This window comes from Leuciscus leuciscus, assembly GCF_965113295.1.
Source record: "Leuciscus leuciscus genome assembly, chromosome: 4".
In the NCBI taxonomy this organism is placed as follows: domain Eukaryota; kingdom Metazoa; phylum Chordata; class Actinopteri; order Cypriniformes; family Leuciscidae; genus Leuciscus; species Leuciscus leuciscus.
In genome coordinates, this window is record NC_138728.1 from 33,363,211 (window position 1) to 33,387,997 (window position 24,787).

The 24,787-nt window shown below is 38.9% G+C and overlaps 1 long non-coding RNA gene across 1 annotated transcript in view; it reads left to right on the forward strand.

The window, feature by feature from the left end:
- The window catches only part of LOC309497516, a 114,431-nt gene that overhangs the window by 62,794 nt on the left and 26,850 nt on the right, over positions 1–24,787 (forward strand). The window lies entirely within an intron of this gene.

Below are 24,787 nucleotides of genomic sequence, written 5' to 3' on the forward strand. Positions count from 1 at the left end.
GTATTATTAACCAACCGTCTGCTAGCTGTCTCGCGTCACAGAAGTCAGATAAATCCCAACACATAGAGACTATTTCACCCAGATATCATCATATAGAGACTGTGTCTGTTCCCCAAATTACTAAATTACCCATTTAAGGGTAAAAATTGTATTGATGTTCAACAAATAAATACAAATATATATATAATACAGATGAACAAATGATAAAACTTGGGTTGCTGAATATTCGATCCCTTTCTTCAAAAGCACTTATTGTAAATTATATGATTACAGATCATAACCTAGATTTGCTGTGTTTGACAGAAACCTGGCTAAAACCAGACATTTACATTGTTTTAAATTAGTCCACCCCCCAAGATTACCGTTATAAACATGAGCCTCATGTGAAAGGCAAAGGGGGAGGTGTTGCTTCAGTTTTACTCAAGTCTAGATCCAAATAATACTTTTGAAGTGATGGTGCTTTATGTAACGTTATCTAGTGTAAGTGATAAATCCCGCTTTACATTTGTGCTGGCTACAGTATACAGGCCACCAGGGCACCATACAGATTTTATCAAAGAATTTGCTGATTTTCTAGTTCTAATATTTGGTGATTTTAATATCCATGTAGATAATGAAAAAGATGCATTGGGATTGGCATTAAAAGACATTATAAACTCTATTGGAGTTAGACAACACGTGTCAGGACCTACTCATTGTCCTAATCATTTAGATCTAATATTGTCACATGGAATAGATGTTGATGGCGTTGAAATTCTGAAGCAGAGCAATGACATCTCAGATCATTATCTAGTCTCATGTATACTCCATTTAGCCAAGGCCGCAAAGCCGATTTCTTGTTACAAATAGGGTAGAACTATCACTTCTACCACTAAAGATTGCTTTATAAATAATCTTCCTGATCATGTTTCTACTCCTCGGCATACCAGATAGCTTAGAAGAACTTGATGTTGCAACATAAACTATTGACTCTATTTTTTACAGCACTTTAGACACAGTTGCTCCTTTGCGCTTAAAGAAGTTTAAGGAAATTAGTCCAACGTCGTGGTACAACGAGCAAACTCGGGCCCTCAATAGAGCAGCCAGAAAAATGGAGCGCAGCTGGAAGAAAACAAAAGTTTTTCACATTTCATGGAAAGAAAGCCTTATTGCGTACAGAAAGGCCTTAAAGGCCTTGCGTACTGGGGCGGCAGTGGCTCAGTGGTTCATGTAGATTGTCTACAAACCGGAAGGTTGGTGGTTCAATCCCCGGTTCCACCTGACCAAGTGTTGAGGTGTCCTTGAGCAAGACACCTAACCCCAGCTGCTCCCGACGAGCTGGATCGCCTTGCATGGCTGACACCGCCGTCGGTGTATGAATGAGTGAGTGAATGGGTGAATGTGAGGCAATATTGTAAAGCGCTTTGGTGGCCATTGGGTCTGTGAAAGCGCTATATAAATGCAGTCCATTTACCATTTACCATTTAAAAACTGCTAGATCTGCTTATTTTTCGACTCTCTTAGAAGAAAACAAACACAACCCTAGGTATTTATTTGATACAGTGACTAAATTACCGTAAAATAAAGCTCTGACTAAAGAAGTTTCCAAACAGCACAGCAGTAATGACTTTATGAACTTCTTTACTTGCTAGATTGATCATATTAGAGAGATTATACATTATAACCATGCAGCCGTCTACTGCAGTATCGCATCAGACAGTGCATTGTAGTGTCCCTGAGGAAAAATTAATTAATTAATTAATTAATTAATTAATTAATTCATTCATTCTTTCATGTCTTGGAAGAATTGTCTAAACTAGTTATCATCAAAATCAATGTAACAAAGTTAGTTGTAGTGGGAAACTTTAATTCCAAAATGAACAAACACAAAAGGAAAGTCAAGGCCCGGAGCCCCTCACGGACGACTTCTGCATACACATAAACAAAACATAACATAAATAGTCCAGGCCTGGTCCTCTCTTGTCTTTCACTGTCGTCGCTCCTCTTTTTATGCTTCCGAGGCTCCTCCGTGAGAGATATCATATGACATTGGTGCAGCACACAGGTGGCGCTCATCAATCACACCACTGGCCTCGCACTGTTCTCTAACAGCCCTCGGCCTCACCTTGCTTGCCACAATCAACAACATGTTAGACCCTGTACGCCTAAGCTATTGAAAGAGATTATTCCAGAGGTCATAGATCCTCTTCTTAATATCATTTATTCATCTTTGTCATTAGGAGACGTACCGAAAACTTTTAAGCTGGCTATTATTAAACCTCTTATTAAAACCTTCCAACTTGATCGTACAGAATTAGTCAATTACAGGCCGATCTCGAATCTACCTTTTCTGACAAAGATACTAGAAAAGGCAGTTTCCTGACAACTATGCTCCTCTTTAGAAATAAATGATATCTGCAAGGACTTCCGGTCAGGATTTAGGACGTATCATTGCACTGAGACAGCTCTAATTAAAGTTACAAATGAGTTGCTCTTATCCTCCGATCGTGGTTGTATCTCTCTATTAGTGTTACTGGATCTTAGTGATACCATCGACTAACACATTCTTTTGAATAGACTCAAAAATTATGTTTGCATTAATGGAATTGCATTGGCAGGGTTCAAATCATACTTATCTGACCGTTATCAGTTTGTAGCAGTAAATGAAGAGATGTCATTTCGATCACAAGTTCAGTATGGAGTACCACAAGGCTCAATACTAGGACCATTGCTTTTCACCCTGCACAGGCTAACATTAGACCGTCAGAATGGGAGGACTGTATAGTGATAAGCCACCCCTAGAATGTGAATCTCAAGAACGTTTTGTGATGAGAGGCTATTTGGATATGAAAGTAAGCATCTTTCAGATCCACCGGTAAGAACCAGTCCCCTGGACAAATTTGTGCAAGGATCTGCTTCAAAGTCAACATCCTGAATGGCCTCTTCATTAATGTGCGATTCAGGAGCCTGAGGTCGAGGATGGGCTTGAGCCTACCATCTCTCTTTGGAACGAGGAAATAGCGGCTGTAAAAGCCTGACTCGCTACTCTCTGGTGGGACAGTCTTGGCGGCGCCCTTCACCAGCAGACACTACACTTCGGACTGGAGAACGGGAGTGCCGTTGTCCTGAACTGAAGTTTGAACCACACCCCTGACACGGGGAGGCCTGCGAGCGAATTGAAGCGTCTGACATGCCCAGGATGGCTTCCCACGCCTGAAGCCGGACGGCAAGGGGTCTGAGTCTTTCAGGTTGCAGTTTGCTGCACAGGGGCAACCACATTGACGACCACATTGTCCACAAAGATGAGACGTGCTCTTTATAGCTAGTGGGTCCGCTTCTCCCCACTGTATATGTGCTGGAATCCAACAAAATAAAACCAGCCAAAATTTAGCAATGTTGTATATTTAAATTAAAATGTCTTCTCTAGATGGGTTGGCGTTTTACCAGTATTAACACTCTGTAATGCTGCTGTTGAGTCTGATAAAATCACCGCTCTGTCTGTTTTGATTTCCTACACCCATTGTAAACCTAAATATATTGCAACTAGTTCTGCTGTGTATATAGCTACATTATTGGAAATGATTACTTTGTTTTCTTCAGCTGCATTGATGATCATTGAACTGACTTTATAAGCAAATTACATCCACATTTCTATTCATTTGCATATGTTGAGCTTCCCTCTTGCATTGTTGCTTAAATTCTTTCCATTTTGCTTTATAAAAGCACCATCTGTACACATAATTATCTTGTTGTCTATGCACTTCAACATTCATTTTACTTACAGATGGAAAGTGATCACTTTCCTAGATTTTCTTCACTTACTTTCCATTCACTTAAACTCGCAAGATGTGGTGAAACCAATGTAATATCAATGTTAGACATTTTATTTCTTCTAAAACAATTCTGGTACCCATTCCATCATTGAGACAGACTAAATTTCATGATTCCCTAATTCCTTCTTACACTGTTCCATTGCTATCTCTATGATTACTACCCCATAAACTATTATGGGCATTAAAATCACCAAACCAAATTTCTCTATTTTTTTTTAACGATTTCATTAAAATCAGCTACCACAATTTCTTTACATGGGTTATAAAAATTTGTGATAAGACATATTTCTAGACTATACATTCAAACCTAGTATCCTAAATGCTAATCATTCCTTAACAAAAGTAGCACATGCTCCTCCTATTTTATATACCCTGTCTTGTCCAATATGACGACATTTAAATGTGTCCTTAACCAAGTCTCTTGGATACAAATTACATCTGGTTTTCTTTTTAGAGAGCTTTTTAAAAACCTTTGACCTTTTTACTTTCCCTGCTTTTACAGGTTTATTTCCAAGATTCTGTTTACTTCTGACACTTTCTTTAAAGCTTCGGCAAATGTGATTTTATATACGTAATTTTGACTTTCTTAGCTTCTTTGGCCTGTATTTGTTTCACACATCCTTTGTATGCTGCACTGTGTTGTTCTCCGCAATTACAGCATTTAACTGGGACACTTCCCATATTCATGCTGTCCTCCACACTTTGCACACCTTTCTATACCCTTACATTGGTTGGCAATGTGTCCCAAACGTTGGCATTCAAAACATCTTATCACTGGAGAAACACATTCCTTTACTAGATAGCTGAAAAATCCTAGGGGAACACCCGATATATCACTCCTCTTAGCCTTGCTGCTGCTCCAGGAATGTGTGCCTACATCTTTAGAATCTTCTCTTGTTGTGCTTTGTTGTGTCACAACTTAAAAGGACGGGCCTGACGGGCATTAAGACGTTTCGCAGAGCGGATGTACTCTAAATTCCTTCCTGGTGAAGGTGAAGTAAACGGACAGATAAATCTGTAACCTGATCAGACAGGCTCCGAACAGCTTGATGGGCAGCGGCCAGCTCCTCCTCATGCCTGCCAAGCATCGCACCCTGGATCTCGACCGCTGATCGGACAGGAATCTCCTCTGTTGGATCCATAATGTGGTCGGATTATTCTGTCACAACTTAAAAGGAATAAGGATCCAAAATCAGAGTTCACAGGCTTTAACAGTCTTTAATGAAAAAAGGGAAACAAGGCAGTCTGTCGTTGAAGCACACAGAGCTGGAGTAAAGCAAACAGTCAAAAACTTCTGTCTCAATGAGGACTCTTATCTGGTCACCCGAAGAGCTGGAGAACACAGGCTAGTCGGTATCTCAGCCAGGGAATGCAGAGAAACTCAAGCGGCAGAAACAGGGCTCAGAGAGCACGTTGATGCAGGCTGTACTAGACAGGACAGGTTGACACAGACGTACCGGACAGACAGGACAAGGTGAGTATTTCCAAATATCTTGCAAACGAGAAGAGTACTGTTTAAACACATGACAGGGAACAATAATCCGACAAGTGACTGCTTGAACCAACACTAGATAAAGGGAGAGCATTAGGGAGAAAGTGAGAACAGGTGTCATCGCAAAGCAGCGCGAGCGCTGATTGCGATGACTAACAGGTGCGGGAGAGAGAGAGAGAGAGAGAGAGAGAGAGAGAGAGAGAGAGAGAGAGATGCGCGCGTGTTTGTGTGTGTGTGCGTGTGTGTGCGTGTGCGTGTGCGTGAGAGTGAAAGGATAGAGAACGGGAGAAGGTAACCTGACTCATGACAGTAGCCCCCCACTCAAGGAGCGCCACCAGGCGCTCCCGAGGAAGGGGCCTGGCGAGACCGGTAGAAGTCATCAATCAACGAGCGATCCAGGACGTCCCGGGCCGGAATCCACCGCCTCTCCTCAGGACCGTACCCCTCCCAGTCCACCAAAAACTGGTGGCCACGCCCCCGAGGACGGACGTCGAGGAGCTTACGGACTCTGTAAATAGAGGTCTCCTCATCAATAGGAGGAGGAGGGGAGGGACGGGTGGGCGCACGAATGACGGGTTTAATGCAGGATACATGAAAAACCGGATGGACACGGCGCATCTGACGGGACAGTTTAAGTCTTACAGCGGCAGGACTGATAACCTTAACAATGGGAAAAGGTCCGATAAAACGAGACATGAGTTTGCGTGACATCTCTTGAATAGGCAAATTGCAGGTGGACAGCCACACCTTCTGTCCACAGACATATCTGGGAGATCTAACTCGGTGGCGATTGGCGGCCCGACGTGTACGTTCCCTAGACTGACATAAAGCAGATCTCACTCTCCTCCAGGTACGCTTACACCTCTGAATGAAAACTTTGACAGACGGAACCGAAATCTGTGACTCTTGCGTGGAAAATATAGGAGGTTGGTAACCAAGACAAGCTTCAAAGGGAGATGACCCAGTGGCAGACGATGGAAGGGAATTGTGGGCATATTCGGCCCAGGGAAGCTGATCGCACCATGACGCGGGATTCTGTGAGGTAAGACTGCGTAACATGCGGCCAAGAATTTGGTTGGTCCTTTCGGCTTGCCCATTGGTCTGAGGATGGAATCCTGACGACAGACTGGGGGAGGCCCCTATCTGTCGACAGAATTCCCTCCAGCACTGAGAGGTAAATTGGGGACCTCTGTCAGACACAATGTCCGAAGGAAGACCATCGATTTTGAACACGTGATTCTCTGCGCGGTCTCGAGAGCAGACGGTAACTTAGGGAGAGGAATAAAATGTGCAGCTTTAGAAAAACGGTCAACGACGGTGAGAAAAACCGTATTCCCAGACGAAGAAGGTAACCCAGTCACAAAATCCAAAGCGATATGCGACCAGGGGCGTGAAGGAATAGGAAGAGGTCTAAGAAGACCTGCCGGAGGGTTATTACTAGATTTGGTCTGGGCGCAGACAGAACAGGCTGCAACAAAACGACGAACGTCGCGTTCTCGAGTGGGCCACCAAAATCTCTGACGGATAGTCGCTAGTGTTCCTCTTACCCCGGGATGTGCAACTAATTTGGAAGAATGACCCCAGCGAAGAACCGTCGAACGAGCGGTAACGGGAACGAATAAGGTTCCCTCAGGTGAACGGGGAGGTCTAATGGTGTGCGCGAGTGCTCGTTTAACAGCTTGTTCCACCCCCCAGATGGCGGCCCCGACCACACAGTGCTGAGGTAAGATTGTCTCATCGGTCGAGGCACCTTCTGAGGAGTCGAACTGCCGAGACAGAGCGTCGGGATTGAGGTTCTTGGAACCGGGTCTAAACAAAATAGAGAAGTCAAAGCAATCAAAAAACAAGGTCCAGCGGGCCTGACGGGCATTAAGACGTTTCGCAGAGCGGATGTACTCTAAATTCCTTCCTGGTGAAGGTGAAGTAAACGGACAGATAAATCTGTAACCTGATCAGACAGGCTCCGAACAGCTTGATGGGCAGCGGCCAGCTCCTCCTCATGCCTGCCAAGCATCGCACCCTGGATCTCGACCGCTGATCGGACAGGAATCTCCTCTGTTGGATCCATAATGTGGTCGGATTATTCTGTCACAACTTAAAAGGAATAAGGATCCAAAATCAGAGTTCACAGGCTTTAACAGTCTTTAATGAAAAAAGGGAAACAAGGCAGTCTGTCGTTGAAGCACACAGAGCTGGAGTAAAGCAAACAGTCAAAAACTTCTGTCTCAATGAAGACTCTTATCTGGTCACCCGAAGAGCTGGAGAACACAGGCTAGTCGGTATCTCAGCCAGGGAATGCAGAGAAACTCAAGCGGCAGAAACAGGGCTCAGAGAGCACGTTGATGCAGGCTGTACTAGACAGGACAGGTTGACACAGACGTACCGGACAGACAGGACAAGGTGAGTATTTCCAAATATCTTGCAAACGATAAGAGTACCATTTAAACACATGACAGGGAACAATAATCCGACAAGTGACTGCTTGAACCAACACTAGATAAAGGGAGAGCATTAGGGAGAAAGTGAGAACAGGTGTCATCACAAAGCAGCGCGAGCGCTGATTGCGATGACTAACAGGTGCGGGAGAGAGAGAGAGAGAGAGAGAGAGAGAGAGAGAGAGAGAGAGAGATGCGCGCGTGCGTGTGCGTGTGCGTGAGCGTGTGTGTGAGAGTGAAAGGATAGAGAACGGGAGAAGGTAACCTGACTCATGACATGTTGATGGCATGAATCAAGATTCGTTTGTTATTTAAATATTTAGCCAACTTGACCGTTCTAACTTCCTCTTCTATCACATTAGTAATCGAGATCAGGTGGAAATGATCCTCAAATGTCACAATAACTTTGAATTGTTGCTCACTGACAGATGTTGCTTTATCAAGACCTCTTACTTTTTTAACTGTATCATCAGTTTCTGATCCTGAATCACTACTCTAAGTCTTAGTATGTGTATTAGACAAAAAATCTGGCAAAATGTTTTTCCATCCTTCATAGATTCAACACTACAATTACAATTAATTAAGTCATCCACTTACCACTCATCTTGACATTAAGTGGCCCAATTTGTCCTCTTTTTTTAATATTTAACATTATTATTGATCTGCCTGCATTGACACCATTATATGAGAACTGAACTGAGTTGGACGACGACATCACTGTTTTCTCCAGAGCGGCTGTATAGATAAATTAACTTTTTAAAAACAGAAATAAATCAACATTTTATTTACTTAAGCTGGATTATGACACAATTTTTTGGGCCTGTACAGCAGATCTAAAAGAAAATAAACTTTGTTGCATTATTTTCCTATTATCACGCTGCTTTGAAACAATCTGTATAGTAATAAGTGTATAATACACTTACAAATATAAACAGCACTAAATATAAATATAAATATAAATAAAGGTGACTTAACTTGACTTTCTTGGTATAATGTGTTTTTGCAAAGACAGGAAGATAATTTAATATTAAACAAAGTCCAAGCACCCAACCAAATGGAACTAATACATAATGGTGACTTCAAAATGTTCAAAGAAACAACATCAGCAACACTAGAAGTAAAACTTCACTAATGATATAAAAAAAATATTAAGAGTTTTAATAAGTTATATATAAATATGTCTTTTCTTTGCAATTGAATTATATCTAAATCCGTGTGGCTGTACGTTTGTTTCAGTCTTGTTCTCTTTTTTCAGTTCTTGTTCTTCCTCTTTCCTTCAGAAGACTCTGTTTATTAACATCAGATGTCATCGATAATTGTCAATTATCACTTTTAAAGTCAACATAATGGATTAATTTACTGCACACACAATTCAATTTTTAACACTACAGAGTAGATCCTACACTACTTCAGTGCTAGTTTTTAACACCTGTGGATGAGACTTATATATACAAACCTAACAGTGAACATTTAATACCGGTGAAGTTGCTGTGTTCTCAAACCTTTATGCTGAGGAAATCCAACGTGACTTTGAAGAGAAGCATGATTATGTATTTCTGCCCAGCTAGCAACATTGGGCATCAACCACATGGCAAACAATATAATACTTTTTGTATACCGTTTACTCTATGGATAACAGTTCTATCTAATAACGTACAGATGTGTAAAGTCCAGGGGTCAGAAAGTAAAAGTCCTGCCATATGTTTATTCCAGCCATGAACTCAGTCAGCTGATTTCACTAATTAGTTCTCCTGGCTTTACACATCTGATAACGTATTATACAGGATTGTTAAATAGATTGTAAACTAATGAAGACGGAGAATGGAAGCGCTGTGAGCTCAGGCTCTGGCTAAGCCGTTCTCAGCGCCGACAAAATAAAGTCCCGCACAACAATCAAATGGCATGCATCACTTCACTTCAAAGTTCCTACTAGTGGTGCGAATGCAAGTATAGAAAATGGCCCTATGGGGAACATTTAGTTTTCGGGGGACTGCCCAGGTGGCTGCCCCTAAAAGTTAGTTCCTATAACCAGGGCAGTCATGGGTAGTTAGGGCAGTTAGGGCAGTCATGGCCTAGTGGTTAGGGAGTTGGACTGGTAACCCAAAGGTTGCTGGTTCGATTCCAGAACCGGTGGGAAATGACTGAGGTGCCCTTGAGCAAGGCACCTAACCCCTAATCGCTCCCCGGGCGCCACACAAAGGCTGCCCGCTGCTCTGGGTGTGTGTATCCACGTTTGCAGTGTGTGTGTGTGTTAACTACTCACTACTCTGCTCCTAATGTGTGTGCATTAACTTGGATGGGTTAAATGCAGAGGTCAAATTCCAAGTATGGGTTACCATACTTGGCCGTCACGTGTCACTTTCACTTTCACTTTCACCAGGTGTGAAAGTCTCTTTTGTTTTGTGTGTTCGGGGCCTAAATATTCTGAATGTTCTGATTCATTCTGACTTCTGACCTGTAATGCTGCCTGAATCATAATCAAACAATTCGTTGGCCAGAGGAGAACTGAGTGACTGAGCCTGGTTTCTCCCAAGGTTTTTTTTTTCTCTATTCTGTCACCTGATGGAGTTTGGGTTCTTTGCCACTATCGCCTTTGTTTTTTGGCTTGGTTAGTTGGGGACGCTTAATATTTAACAACATCATTGAGCTGCCTGAGTGCCTGCTTTGACACCATTATATGGGAACTGAACTGAGCTTAACAATGACATCACGGTTTTCTCCTAACTAACTAAATTAATAAAAATTTTACAACAAAAATGAACCATCACTGAACTTACTTAAAGGGATAGTTCAGCCAAAAATGAAAATTCTGTCAGTAATCAATCACCCTCATGTTGTTCCAACCCCATAAGACTTTCGTTCATCTTCGGAACACAAATTAAGATATTTCTGATTAAATCTGAGAGCTGGATCACTCCTCCATAGGCTTCTATGGGATCGAAACTTGCCGGCCCAGAAAAGTTAGTAAAGACATCGTTAAAATAGTCCAAGTGACTCCAGTGGCTCAAGTTTATCAAGCGATGAGAATACTTTTTGTGTGCAAAAACAAACAAAAATAAATGTATTCAACTATTCATGTTCTTCTGGTCGCTTGATAAACTTAAGGTTGAGCCACTGTAGTCACTTGGACTATTTTAACTGTCTTTACTAACTTTTCTGGGCCGGCAAGTTTCGATCCCTTAGAAGCCTATGAAGGAGTGAGACAGCTCTCAGATTTAACCAGAAATATCTTAATTTTACGAAAGTCTTACGGAGTTGGAACAACATGAGGGTGAGTAATTACTGACAGAATTTTCATTTTTGGCTGAACTATCCCTTTAAGCTGGACTATGACGCTATTTTCTTCTTGATCTGCTGTACAGCCGAAACAAACTTTGTTGCATTATTTTCCTGTTATCACTGTAAAGCTACTTTGAAAAAATCTGTATTGTAAAAAGCTCTATAGAAATAAAGGTGAATTGACTCAACAGACTGGAGCAGCAGCACACGGCTAACCTTAATTTGTCAAGTTTTAAATTTTCCTTTAAATTTTATCGACTGCACACCTCTTTTCTGTGTGGAAGCTCTGTGTTTCATTTTTGAGGGTGGATTATCCCGGTCGTGACAGTTAAAAAAAAAAAAGAATTCCCTTATAAAGGCAAGTGTTAATAGGATAGAATCCCAGATGGCAGACCAACATTGAATTAACATTGAAAGTTAACATTGTTTTTTTTTATCAGGTTTGCACCCTGAAATAACATTATTTTAATAATGAAAAATAGATCAAGATGGAAATAAAATCGATTATTGTTCAACTTTAATTAAAGTTTTTAATTGAACTGATTAATTAGTTATTTTACATCGAAATCAACATTGAAACAATATCAAAACAATCTTGCATTATTTACAGCAGGATTCTATGCCAGTATTCTATTTTATTTTATTTTATTTAGAGTTGTATCTCTTTTATTGATTGTAACCATTGTTGAGATTCATGTGCTGATTTTTGATGTCTAAGTTATCCTGTAGTGAAAATCTTTTTTTTATGCATGATCTGTTTAATAATCGTTCATAACTGATTGCTGCTGGATTTTTTGCTGTAGTTTCACATGGCGGTAATCTAAAATGTGTATTAATAATATTACACACATTTAATATAGAATTAAACACTGCATGAGATCAGTGATCAATTATAAATGCTTACTATATAATTATGGAAACTTAGGCAAAGGAATTTATATCCTGACCTAAATTGATAGTGTTTTGTTTGTTTATATTGTGAAAATGATGGTAATGTACTTTGTATGATGGTCATCTTTCTGTATTATGTTTGTTTTATGTCAATAGTGTCTTTTAAGCCTATTTGGGCTGGGCATGTAAGTGCAAGACACTTTAATAAAAAATTCAATTCAATTCAATATGGTCAACTTTAATGTACTACACTGAAAACAATTTGGAGTAGGATTTACTTGAAAAAAGCTAGGAAACTTTTTTCACTCAGAAAATGCTAGTAAATTTACAAAGATTTGCCAAGTAAAAACCTAAACATATTTATCAGTAGCTTTAATTAGAAATCTTTAAGTTAAATTTACTTGGAATATGGAATTAAGTAAACTTTACTTAACCTAGTTAAGTGAAAGTAACAAAGAAAATAAGTCATTTAAACTTGGCTAGTAAAAGGTTGATTATTATCGATTTAGTAGAAATTTCCGTTGCATTACATTTCACTCAAACAATAATATTGAATTATACCAGTCATTTACAATGGCGATTCTAGGGGGTGGCCTGGGGTGGCCGGGGCCACCCCTGAAAGCTCATTGGCCACCCCTGCGGCCACCCCAGATCTGATAGGTAGGTCAAGTTCGTCAACACAAGAAACGAGAAATGTTGTCAATCAGTGATGACAGCTGATCAACTGATTTAGGGCCAGTTTCACATTTTTAACTAACACAGTAACGGTCGTACTGAGACTGTGAGAGCTGATTTCTGCTCAGCGGACGTTTGGCCATGCAGGTCAGATGACCCATGAGATAAGAGCACGCGCGCTGCACGGTGCATCTGCTGCTGCTGGTCCGTGAAACAAGAGGACGGTCACACAGTTGCAACAATACAACAACGATAAAAACGCTGGAATCAGTCGATTGAGCGGGATGGTCGGGACCCAACGCAACAGAGTGCGGCACGGGAATATAGCTCTGATGGCCGAGTGCGGGCGCGGGCGGTAATGCACTCGTGTGTCGATTCGCGGGAGTCGGGACTCCCGCAAAATAGAATTATCTATAAATTGAACAAATAAAAACGAATAAATTGTCATTCATCTGTTGCACAAAAGCAACAAGAACAACTAAAACAAAATAGAAACGATTTACAGGCCAGAGTCTCTATTTATAACATGTTTGCAGCGTTGAACAATGTAACCAATCACAGACATATGTGTTGATTTCTTGAACGCAATGGCCAATCAGATGCATTTAAGAGCTATAAGTGAAGCAGAACAAAAAATTATGAGCTGACTAACGTTGTCTAATAGGTGGAAATTTGCCTAATCTGCACGCAAACTTACCTCCGTGGCTCACGGGCTTCCTTCTGCACCGAAGCATTACAGCTATCGATTTTGAACAAAACAAGCCAACTCAAATGTATGTAACCTAACTATTTTCACTCGTTATTGTCTAAAAAACAGACAGAGTTATGCAAAAATAGGCTTAACTTACTGGCACCAGTAGACAGACCCTTTTTCTCCCATAAATAAAACCTGCTACTTGGGGTATTTTACATGCACAGTGCCAACTTCGAGTCAGTAAAATAATAATAAAAACAATCATTTAAAGCTGGTATCCAAAACATTTAATTCAATTCAAGTATTAGGCTATATTAGATACATTTTAAAACTTCAATGCACAAGTATAATAAGCCTAATAATAAGCCTAGTAATACGTAGACATTTAAAATGCATCAATAACTGATATCATAGTTTAACACAGATAAAATCAGAGTTAAGGCTTGCTTTACGTGTTGCTCGACGAGGGTTTCTTAATCGTTGCGAGTTTCAATCCTGAGGAGACAAAATGCCGCGAGGCTCCCGCCCGCCGTGGAGTGAAGAAGAGGTGGAGTTACGAGGATTCTCAGACAGTTGAAGTGTCCAATGGAGTTACGAGATTTGCTCTCAAGCTATTTTCAACACTTTAGATTGGTTAATAATTTGTAAAAATAACAGAACCACGTGGGGACTGACCAATAGCATCGATTTGTGAAAAAATATGAAATTGACCAAATTTGGACATACGAGGTTTCCGACCGACAGCGACGATATATTGTATAGATACCTATTTATTTATAGCATGGAAAGAAATTATAAGAAACGTATATTTATTATTATTATTACATAAGAAATTGCACTACCTCCATTTTTATTTGTATCCGTTATTGCATTGTTATTGTTTAATATATTTATAATTTGCACTACCTCCATTTTCTGTTCATTGTTTTTATTTTATAGATACCTTTTTATTTATAGTATTGAAAGAATTTATAAAAAAATTTGTATTTATTATTGTTATATAAGAAATTGCACTCCATTTTCTGTGTCCATTTTTTATTTGTAACCTTTTACCTTGAAGCATTGCAACTCCACTGCACCGTTCTGTGTTCTCAGGTTGCACTACTTGCAAATAAACACTGAAAAACATCTGATTGTGTGACACTTATTGCTTTTGCACATCATACTGTTATTGCTTCTTGTTTATAAGACACATGCATTTAGGTATGTTTATTGTGAAGATTGTGGGTATGGATGCAACAGACACTTATGGCTGTATTTAATGCACATTTATTTCAGCACAACACTAGGGCTCATGTTTGTCAGAGCACAACATACAGACACAATCTTATCGAGGAATGTCATGTCTTCATCCTTGCATGGCAACACCATGTGAATCGGTACTTTATCTGACAAAATAGTGTACTTGTTGCGGACGGTTCCAATCACCCTTTCCACATGAATTCGGAGGTGGGCAATTTGTCTTGTGCTCTCCACATCTCTTGCATCCAGCTGCCAGCGTCCTTTTGTGAAAGCAGGGATCTTTACCTCGGCACACATAAGTCCCACACTGTCCTGTATGTCAAAGCCGCGATCAGCCAACACCAAATCCCCAGGTAACAGTTTGTCCAGAATCCCACAGTTATCAGTTATGTGCTTATCACTGAAAAAAACAGGATAACTGTTTCCTCAGAAATATGAAGCAGCAAAAACTATTTTAACATTGATAATAATAAGAACCATTATCAATAATTGAGCACCAATATTAATTGCTATTAACCAATCAGAAAAACAGAATATTAGAATATAATGTGAAACTGAAGACTGAAGTAATGATGCTGAAAATTTAGTTTTGACCAGAAAAAAAATACATTTGACAATATATTAAAATGTAAAGGTTTAATCATATTTAACTGTTACTGTTTTCACTGTATTTCTGATCAAATAAATGCAGCCTTGCTGAGCAGAAGCAACTTCTTTATTTTTTTTTTATTTTTTTTTAATCTTGATAATTTCAGACTTTTGACAAGCGTGTAAACATGCACAGTACATTTCATGAGTAGTTGTAGGTTGAAAATTCAGTTGATTCTTACCATTTTCTGCATAACCCCTCTGTCAACTAAACTTTGTTCCAGCCGGTCTAGGTCTTCAATAGATGCGAGTGGAAAGACGTCATCCTCTTCGTCATTCTGCATCTGCAGTAGAAAGCGCCTGTTTCCCACTATAAACTCGACGAGTGAAGTCAGGTGGTTGATCTTCAAGTCCATTTTTTTGTAGTGTTTCCAGAATTGCCCTTGCTGCAATACAGAAGATCATTTAAATTGATAAATGACTTACGTGGTACAATACTCAAGACTGGATTTTGGTAAGTAAAAACTTAAATGCTGCTGATGATTTTCATGACAGCATAAAACAATATATGTAAAAATAAAATTTGTAGGAAACATACTCTCCTCTCCTTGTCCCTTAAGGTCTCAGGACAGAAAATGTTTGCACTATTGATTGAACAGATAATGTAATTATATGTATATATTAGTGCTGTCAGTAAAACGCATTATGAACGGCGTTAACGCAAACCCATTTTAACGGCGTAAATTTTTTATCACGAGATTAACGTTCTTTTTGGCCTAGCAAACTTTGTCGTTTTTTTTCACATGCTGTTGCAACAACTAGTAACGTTACAAAAACTACAGCACCACACCGGATCTAGCTAGACCGGAAACAAAACAACAGGCACGCCACACACACTTGTTTGGGCTTGCGAGCCGGTGTGGTGAACAAATGAGTCCGATTGAAGAGATGAGTCCGAGCTTAGGACCCAAGCAATCCGATTGGTTCAAAGCACGTTTTATTGGTGATCGCTTTAGTGCCTGGTTACAAATCATACAAAATCACTTTATTATAGAAGACGTTTGTATTACGTTATAACGAGTCATTAATGTATTTGAACTAAATACGTTTCATGTACTAGTATTTAACCGAAGCTATAGATTGTGAAATTAAACATTTCTCGTTGTTAGTGTGTTTTTTTAGTTAGCTTAGATAGTAGCATAGCATACAGATAACGTTATCCGATGATCGTGCTATGAGCTTTACCTGAGCTTATACTGCCCTGATACTGCCTTACCGTATTCACAGCAATTCGTAATTGTCATTATTTTTTATCGTAATAATCAGAGCAAGTAAACTTTTTTTTTTTATTAAAAGAACCATAAAATAATGTTTATTTGTGTATATTACTATTTTTCTTATTAACAGTTTAGACATTTAAATAAATGACAGAATGCTAAGCTATGTTTTGTGGGTACTTAGTATAAATATTAATTGGTTGTCTAGCCTTGACTAAAGAACAGTATAATAAAATTACGGAATCACAAATCTTAAAGGGATAGTTCACTTTGAAATTAATTTTTGGTATGTTTTAGCTTACCTCAAGGGCATCCAAGATGTAGGTGTCTTTTTTTAGATATATACACACTAGAAGTCGCCGTGTCTACAGCAGTTAATTGGAACGAATGTCTTTAAGGCGACATCTAGTGTATATATATCTATACACCAGTCTGCGTACACGTCAGATCAGATCACTCGGACATGGCTGTGTTCAAGAGGTAAAAACGATATAAATACTGTTCGTTTTCTCACACAAACCGCTCGTTTCGTGTCTTAGGCCATCAATGTGTACTTACGATGGGGAATTGTTTAATTTAGACGACGGGGAATTGTTTTAATTTGGACTCTGTGCATGCTCTTTGAGACAGTGACCATAGACCTGCATTATATGACTGACAGACAAGAACGGTTTGACCTAAAAATATCAAAATTGAAACTACTGCGGAAAAAAAGACACCTACATCTTAGATACCCTTGAGGTAAGCTAAAACATACCAAAAATTAATTTCAAAGTGAACTATCCCTTTAATGTAATCCATCAAACCCCTTAATTCATATAATAATCTTTTATTTTAAAGAAATAACATTTTTAGGTATGTTTTGTGACAAAGTTATTTGTTATTAAGCAATAGGGCATAATATACTTTTTTTATTACAAGCATGTCATTTGTGTACTAATGCATATGATTTATGTCATAATTAATTCTTAAAACAGAACATCATACAATACAATAACATTTAATGTAATAAAATTAGTGAACCAAAACTTAATACATTTTTTATTAAATTACACAATACAAAACATAATGAATTCAACTGAATTATGAGATGTAATATATACAAATTTTATTAACACAAAACTACAAGCAAAATGCACATCGTTTTAGGACATTTATAGAGCTTTTTACAATACACAACAATACAAAACAGCTTTAAACAGACATACTCTAGTATGTCTTTACTTTCCTAAATACGTTTGTGATAGTCCTCTGGCTATACATTGTGAAGATTAAAAAACAATTAATGTTGAGTTAGCTGTGTTAAAATATTTAATGACCTGTAAGGTTAAAGTTTTTTGAGAGCTAATGAGACACAAATAGATGCAGTGTCTTTTGCTGTATGTAAAGTCAAATCTTTAGTTTGAAGTACATTCATGTTGTATGTGCAGTCAATTCTTTGTGGAACCATCCTAAGGCCTAGATCAGTGGTTCCCAAACCTGTCCTGAAGGACCCCCAACACTGCACGTTTTCTTTGTCTCCCTAATCAAACACACCTGATTCAACTCATCAGCTCATTATCACATGGGTTAATGAGCTGATGAGTTGAATCAGGTGTGTTTGATTGGTGAAACAAAGAAAACGTGCAGTGTTGGGGGTCCTTCAGGACAGGTTTGGGAACCACTGGCCTAGATGATGCAGTCAATTTCCCCTTTGCATGGTGGGGTCGTGACCTAGTAGGCGAGGAGGCTGGACTAGGTGTCATGGACTGGCTTGAGGGAACTCTGCAAAAACACACAAACATGCTACAACACGTCACGTGCAACTGTACACTCGCAAAGTCTTTAGTGCTATGGAACATCACTCACTGTTTTTACTTTGATGGGCAAGCTAGAAGGCGCAACGCAGCAGACGTAGTTAGCTCGTTGAACCTTAGATGTTGTGACATTAAAAGGCTATTTTAATGACACACTCCACAAGATATATCGGCCCAAAAGTGACTGAAACCTTCCGTTCGTCTCAGTATTTTAAGGCTGATCTGAACAACAAAAGATAAAAAAAAGTAATTACTTAATGAGTTAGTTTAATGAGTTAGTTCACCAAAACATATAAAAATCAGCCATCAATTTCTCCCAACATATTATCAAATGATACCAGGGTGAGAAAATGATGTGTTTTTTTGTGATATAAAAAATTCCAGAACATATTTGTACCAACATGATCCCATAAAATGCGCACCTCAGGAATCAGTTCACACATTAAAAGGTCGATATGTTCAAGGTTTTTGTCCTACTTTTGCTCAAACACAATGTTGTCGATGTGTCCTAGACGTTCCTCAACATGTGCTGACAAGGCAGGATGAAAGCTCTTAGGTTTTGTCATTTTCCCAGTCTTCATTTGCCACCATTTGTTCCACGTGGGTTTCAGTGAGCCTTTCACAATTCCTTGGAACAACTCCTGAAAAAAATATTTACTATAGCAAACAATATCTAGACATTTTAAATTTCATAAAATCTTATATGTAGCTGAATTTCAGTGTCACTGACAAGAGAACAAATTCATTTTTTTCCACCACCTCGACTGTCCTATATTTAAAAAAATCATCGATCTACTTGAATTATTACATTTTTAAGTTGGTTTATATGAATGAGGACACACATTTTACACATACCTTTTATACGTCATATGCTGTGAACAGCATATGCTGCCATTGATGATGTGTCCCCTGCCCCTGAAATTTATTTCATAGATTTTCATTTGCCTTCAGACAAGAAATGTGACTGTCATCTACATGTTTCTTGATAGTGAAGGATCGCCACCAGAGAACGAACGTGTGCACCTGTAAAGCAGTTCCACCTTGTGCATTACAGAGCTGTGCAATCCTTGTGTCAAGAATCTAAAAGAAATAGTAGATTTCTATAAAATGTTGTTGAATAATATAAGAAGTACATATAGGAGATTCGTGTGAAACGCCCATACAAATAAGCTGCCATTGGACGCATATGGAGGGCTCGCCTGAGTCCGTAGCACTAAGTTTCATCCAAAAATTTCTCCAATCATGTCAATGTGTCAGCACCCTCTAACAGAATCCAAGGTTTCGAGAATATCGAAGAAACTTTTTTTTTTCGACCCAAAAATCCTCTATAAGGATTATTGTCAGGGTTTCACCAGATCTGCACACTCCGCCCAGTCGTTCACTCTCCCCTGATTACTGATTCACCTCACCTGCACCTCATCATCATCAGCTCCCTATATAACACCACTTCACCACCAGTTCATTGTCTAGTCTTGTCTTTACCAAGACATGGAAGATTCACTTCCAAGACTTACCTGATCTACTTACTTGAGATACTCCTCTTCAGTCTGTGTTCCTGTTTACCATCTGCCATCACCGCTGATCTCCTTCATCTTCTGTTCTCCAGCCTGGTCTATCTCCATCTGCAAAAGACATTCAGTTATTTCTCCAACTAAGTTCAATATTCATTTCCACATTGCCATTATCAATTCAACTATACATCTGATGGTTCTGTGCTTCTGTTCTAAATAAAACTACTGTTTATTCTACTCACCTGTCTGATTAATCTCTAAACCTGACAATTATAGATATTTTGGGTTGAAAAATTGTTTCTTGGATATTCTTGAAACCTTGGATTCTGTTAGAGGTTGCTGAGACATAGACATGATTGCAGGCTCTAGAGCCTTCCAGAGCTGAGATATGGAGATCCCACAAAGCATTTATTCCATTGTGGCAAATAGAGACTCTCAGACAGTGAAATTTTGGGGATGAAACTTGGCGCTTTTGCAGCTTTTTGTTTGGACGTTTTCTGGAAACCGGGACTAACTACGGTAATGTCTTTGACTAGAAAAGGGCCTGTCCAGTTTCCCTCTAAACGTCCACCTTTGCATCCCTCTTTTCTTTTGTTTGCTTTGAGTACCTCCTCTCCTTCGTGGATGTGAAATTATTTCAAATTTTTTCTTTTCCGGGACTCGTACTCCACCTTTTGCTTCCCCTGTGCTTTTTCAATGTGATCCCGAACCTTATGAAAATAATGTATAATTAAAAGACTGAATAGAATACCTTAAATAATGTGAATTATTACTTAATTATAGTTCATACTACAAACAATCACCTCTGCCTGTGCTGCTGTCACCTCTACTATCCGTGTGTCCATTACAACATTCAGATTCTCTGCTATAAGCAATCTGTCTTAGATTCTACCTTTGTGTTTAGAACCTCTAGCGTGTTTGGGTGCCGGTGAAACATCAAAAAGAATGGTGTATACTTTGTAGAGCCCTATAAAAAAGTGTTTCAACAAATTACATTTACATAATCAATTGCATATAATCATTTATTTTTTTAAGCTGTTCCAATCACCTGCTTTGAGGTGTTGATGGCATGCACCACATCCTCCAGGTTTTCGTCCCAGTCATTCTGCATGCCATTGCAGTACTTTGACAATGCCCTCTTTATAGTCTGATTAGTCCTCTCATCCTGTCCATTTGACTGAGGGTGGTAAACTGATGTGACACACTGCTTCACACCCAATACCTTAAATATGTCCTCATTTAGCTGTTATCAAAAAGGTATGCAAGACATGGTATATTCTTATAACGTATAGCCAAAAAATGTAATAAAATCTTAACTAAATAATAATAACCTGGTTCACAAACTCCCTCCCTTGGTCTGTGATTATTCTTTCAACCAGTCCATATGCATTAAATGCTTGTAAGACCCTTTTAGCCACCTCAACTGTGGTCTTACACGTCAGGGATTTGGCGAAAACCCATTTGGTGAAGAGGTCAGTCATTGTAAGGACATAAATGTTCCCCTGAGGACTGGTTGGAAATGGTCCCATCAAATCCATTCCTATACACTGGAGCCTCTGTTTTAATAGTATCATTACGCTGACACTGTGGACAATGCGCAATCAAAAAAAAAAAAAACATTGCAAAACAATATTTGTAACATTGCAAACAACAGAAACACATTACTTTGTACAACTACATCAGGGGTCTCAAACTCAACATAGGATCTTGAGGACACGACTTAACACCATTAAGTATTTAATAGAATATATGATCTTGTGGCCTCAATATAATATGTCGTGGCCTCTACATAACGTACCCATGAGTTAATTATTTACACTTGAGGGGCTGTATGAAACCATCTTGTGGGTCGGGAATTTGAGTCTACAATTATCTTACCCACTTCGTGACTTTCCGAAAAGATGCCTTGCCAGTAGAATGCGCTTGCAATCTTATTAAATGTCCTTGTTCTCCACTGATGCCCACCTGTAGCGGGGTTTCCCATGGCAGTTTCTCATCCATGACAACTAGACGGTTTGATCCGTTTTCAGTCTTGTAATAAAGATGTCCATCTGTATTAGAGACATAAAGGTAATGTTGAGGGAATGCAACACACAGTATTTAAATCATGTTATTTATTGAAAAAAATATTATGTAAAATTATTTGTTTCATCATAAGCAAAACGTAGCGGATACTGTAAATTACAGAATACATAACACATTAAAAGGCAATGATATTTTTTCTACTTCCCCTGCACAATGAACTTCTTAGAAGAACGCCTGACAATTCTCTTGCGTCCGTTGTCAGCGTTCTCTCGGTAAACTCCACGCTCCATGTACTCCCTCACCTCAGCATACAATGAAAACTGTAACATAACTTTAATGCAAAACAAAAGTAATGATATTAGGTTCATTAAACGTATTAATTGTGCAGTCAGTCGATCCAAAAAATTAACTCGATTAATTACACTTGATTTTTTTCAAGTTTATAATAGTTTTTAATATATTTTATCATTTAATAATTTCACATTTAATCTCCAGATTAATGTAGAAACAACATAACTAAATAATGACATTATATTTTAAATACTTGTTTAATGACATATTTTTAATATAAATGAAGGCCAGTATCACTGATACTAATACAGCTACTGATGTCTTGATAAATATGGGAAATACAAAGAAATTGAATAAAGCGATCAAACTGCACTGCATAATTTATAAATTAGATATAAATGAATCCTTATTAAAGCTACAAAAATTATTTAGTTAGGAGCAGTGAGTAATTTTCTCTGTTCCCTTTGTTATTTGATTGACCTCGAGTGAGACAGCTACAGTATATTGGGTGCTGTCCCTTTAAGACCTGCCGTTGCCGACTGCGGGACTTTAAGCAACAGCTGCGAATGGAACGGCTACGGCAACCGGAAGTATGCTGTCACACCCATAGACATGTATAGAAAGGCTAGATGGCTCAAGGCGGAGTCAGCTGTGTCGTCACTTGGCGGCCATCTTAGGTCAGGAGACTGCGCTGCTGCTCCCTGCTGCTGTGGACGGAAGGTGAGTGACATACGCCAACTAAAATGCTCGTAACTTGCTGAATTCTTGACGGATTTACAAACGGTTTGGTTTATTACAAACCTTATTAACGTGGCTATGATTTGTGCTGATGCCGTTTGTGGCTATAATTTTTCACAAGTATGCAGTTAAATAGCCGCATCCCTGACGTTTATGACACACCAAGCCGTTTGAAAATCGGTTGAAAATTGAGCAAAATATAGTTATTTCAGCACTACATGCACAATAGACTTTAATGTTATAACTGGACGAGCGGTCCTGTCCTAAGATGGCTGCCGTGTGACGTCGTCGGGTCCCATTGGCTCTCAGCGCCGGTAAGCTATCTAGCCTTTCTATACATGTCTATGGTCACACCGCCGTAGCCAAGAACGTAAAAATCACTAAGCAACCGTAAACAGGACAGCGCAACGCGGCATTAATTAATTTATTGAGATACAAAAAAATGTCATTTAAAAAAGCAAGAGAAGGATTACTTTTGGCATTACATGACAATCTTTTATCAGAAGAGTTTTTACTATTGTATGATGTAAATAAGTCAAACTATTAAAAAATATATATATAATAAATTAGCTTAAGTTTAAAACATTTTAACACATATTATATAAAAGACTAGTGGTACAATCATAAACTGATGCAATTACAATGTCATATATGCCATAAAACATAAAATTTATTTGCCTAATCTCTCACGTTGTAGCGACTCCGGCAAATCAGCTGTTCTCCCGTAGTAGACCGTTACAGTAGAACGTCGCAAAGTAGCAGTTAAATTCGCGCATGCGCAATACAACGCCAGAATGCCGTTGCCGTTCCACCAGAGGCTGTTGCTTAAAGTCTCTACTTACTACTGCGCAGTGGGCACCATATGGTGCACGTCTGTCAGGACATGTGCGTGTCTTTTCACGCTCGAATGTTTTAAAACCATTTGCTTTAATAAGAGCATGATCAATGTAACGCTAGCTAAAGGATGACAGAAAAAAACGAATGCTGCGTTATTTTTAACGCGTTAAACTGGACAAAAATAATCACGTGTTAACTTTGACAGCACGAGTTATTAATATATTTAATACAACTGTGCCCAGGTGCTCAAACTCGCTTTGATGTATTTATGCAAGTGCCTACACGAGCTGAGGCCATTCATTTTTAATTCTTCATTCAGCAACAACGGCAGAGATTTCAAAGACTTTCGTTCAAATTGTATTAGGCCTATAACATTGCAAATAGTTTTTCCGAAAGAAAAGCATGCTCATGCAAGAGTTATGAACTTTGTCTTAAGTATCTATAACAAAAAAAATTATTACAGGCTGATAATTTCGTTTATATTAAAATATAACTACAATTAAACATTATTAAAATACACCGGGTGATGGATATACTTACTGAGATGTTGGATGATGAGAAAAAAACAATAATTAATGTTAAGTTAAATTGATAATTAAATTGTATTTTTGAATTAAGTAAGGTATATGTATTGGTCGCAGAGATGAAATTGTCCAGAGATGTTTGGTCACAGAGATGAAACTGTGTTTTGTTAACAGACACTAAAATATAAAACCGAAAAGCATAAAACAGATTTTTGTTCACTTCTTATAATAACAGTATGGTTAATTTATTCATTATTACACTGGCATTACCAACAATCTCCAGTCAGTACATCAGTGCTCTTTTGAGTACAGTTAGGACTCTAATATTTCCAAATTTGAGTGTGACTAGTGGCACCCCCTGCAGCATTGGTCTGGTCACTTGATTCTGTCAAATCCGGCAAACTTAAGCCTTGTTTATACTTTTGCCTGGCTCCTCACTGCTGACTGCGCACGCACCTCCCAAAATGGATGCAAAATCCCAAAATGGATGAGGCGTTTCTACTTGACATGCTCTCTATTGTACAAATCTTTGAAATGACAGGGGGTGACTAGGAGTAGTTGCTCTCCAAAATAGAGATACATTCAGTGGCGTAACTTTGTTTTAAAAAGTGGGTGGGACTAACACAATGCTAAATCATAAATCAGATGTATGTACAATAACATTACGATGTCCAGCAATC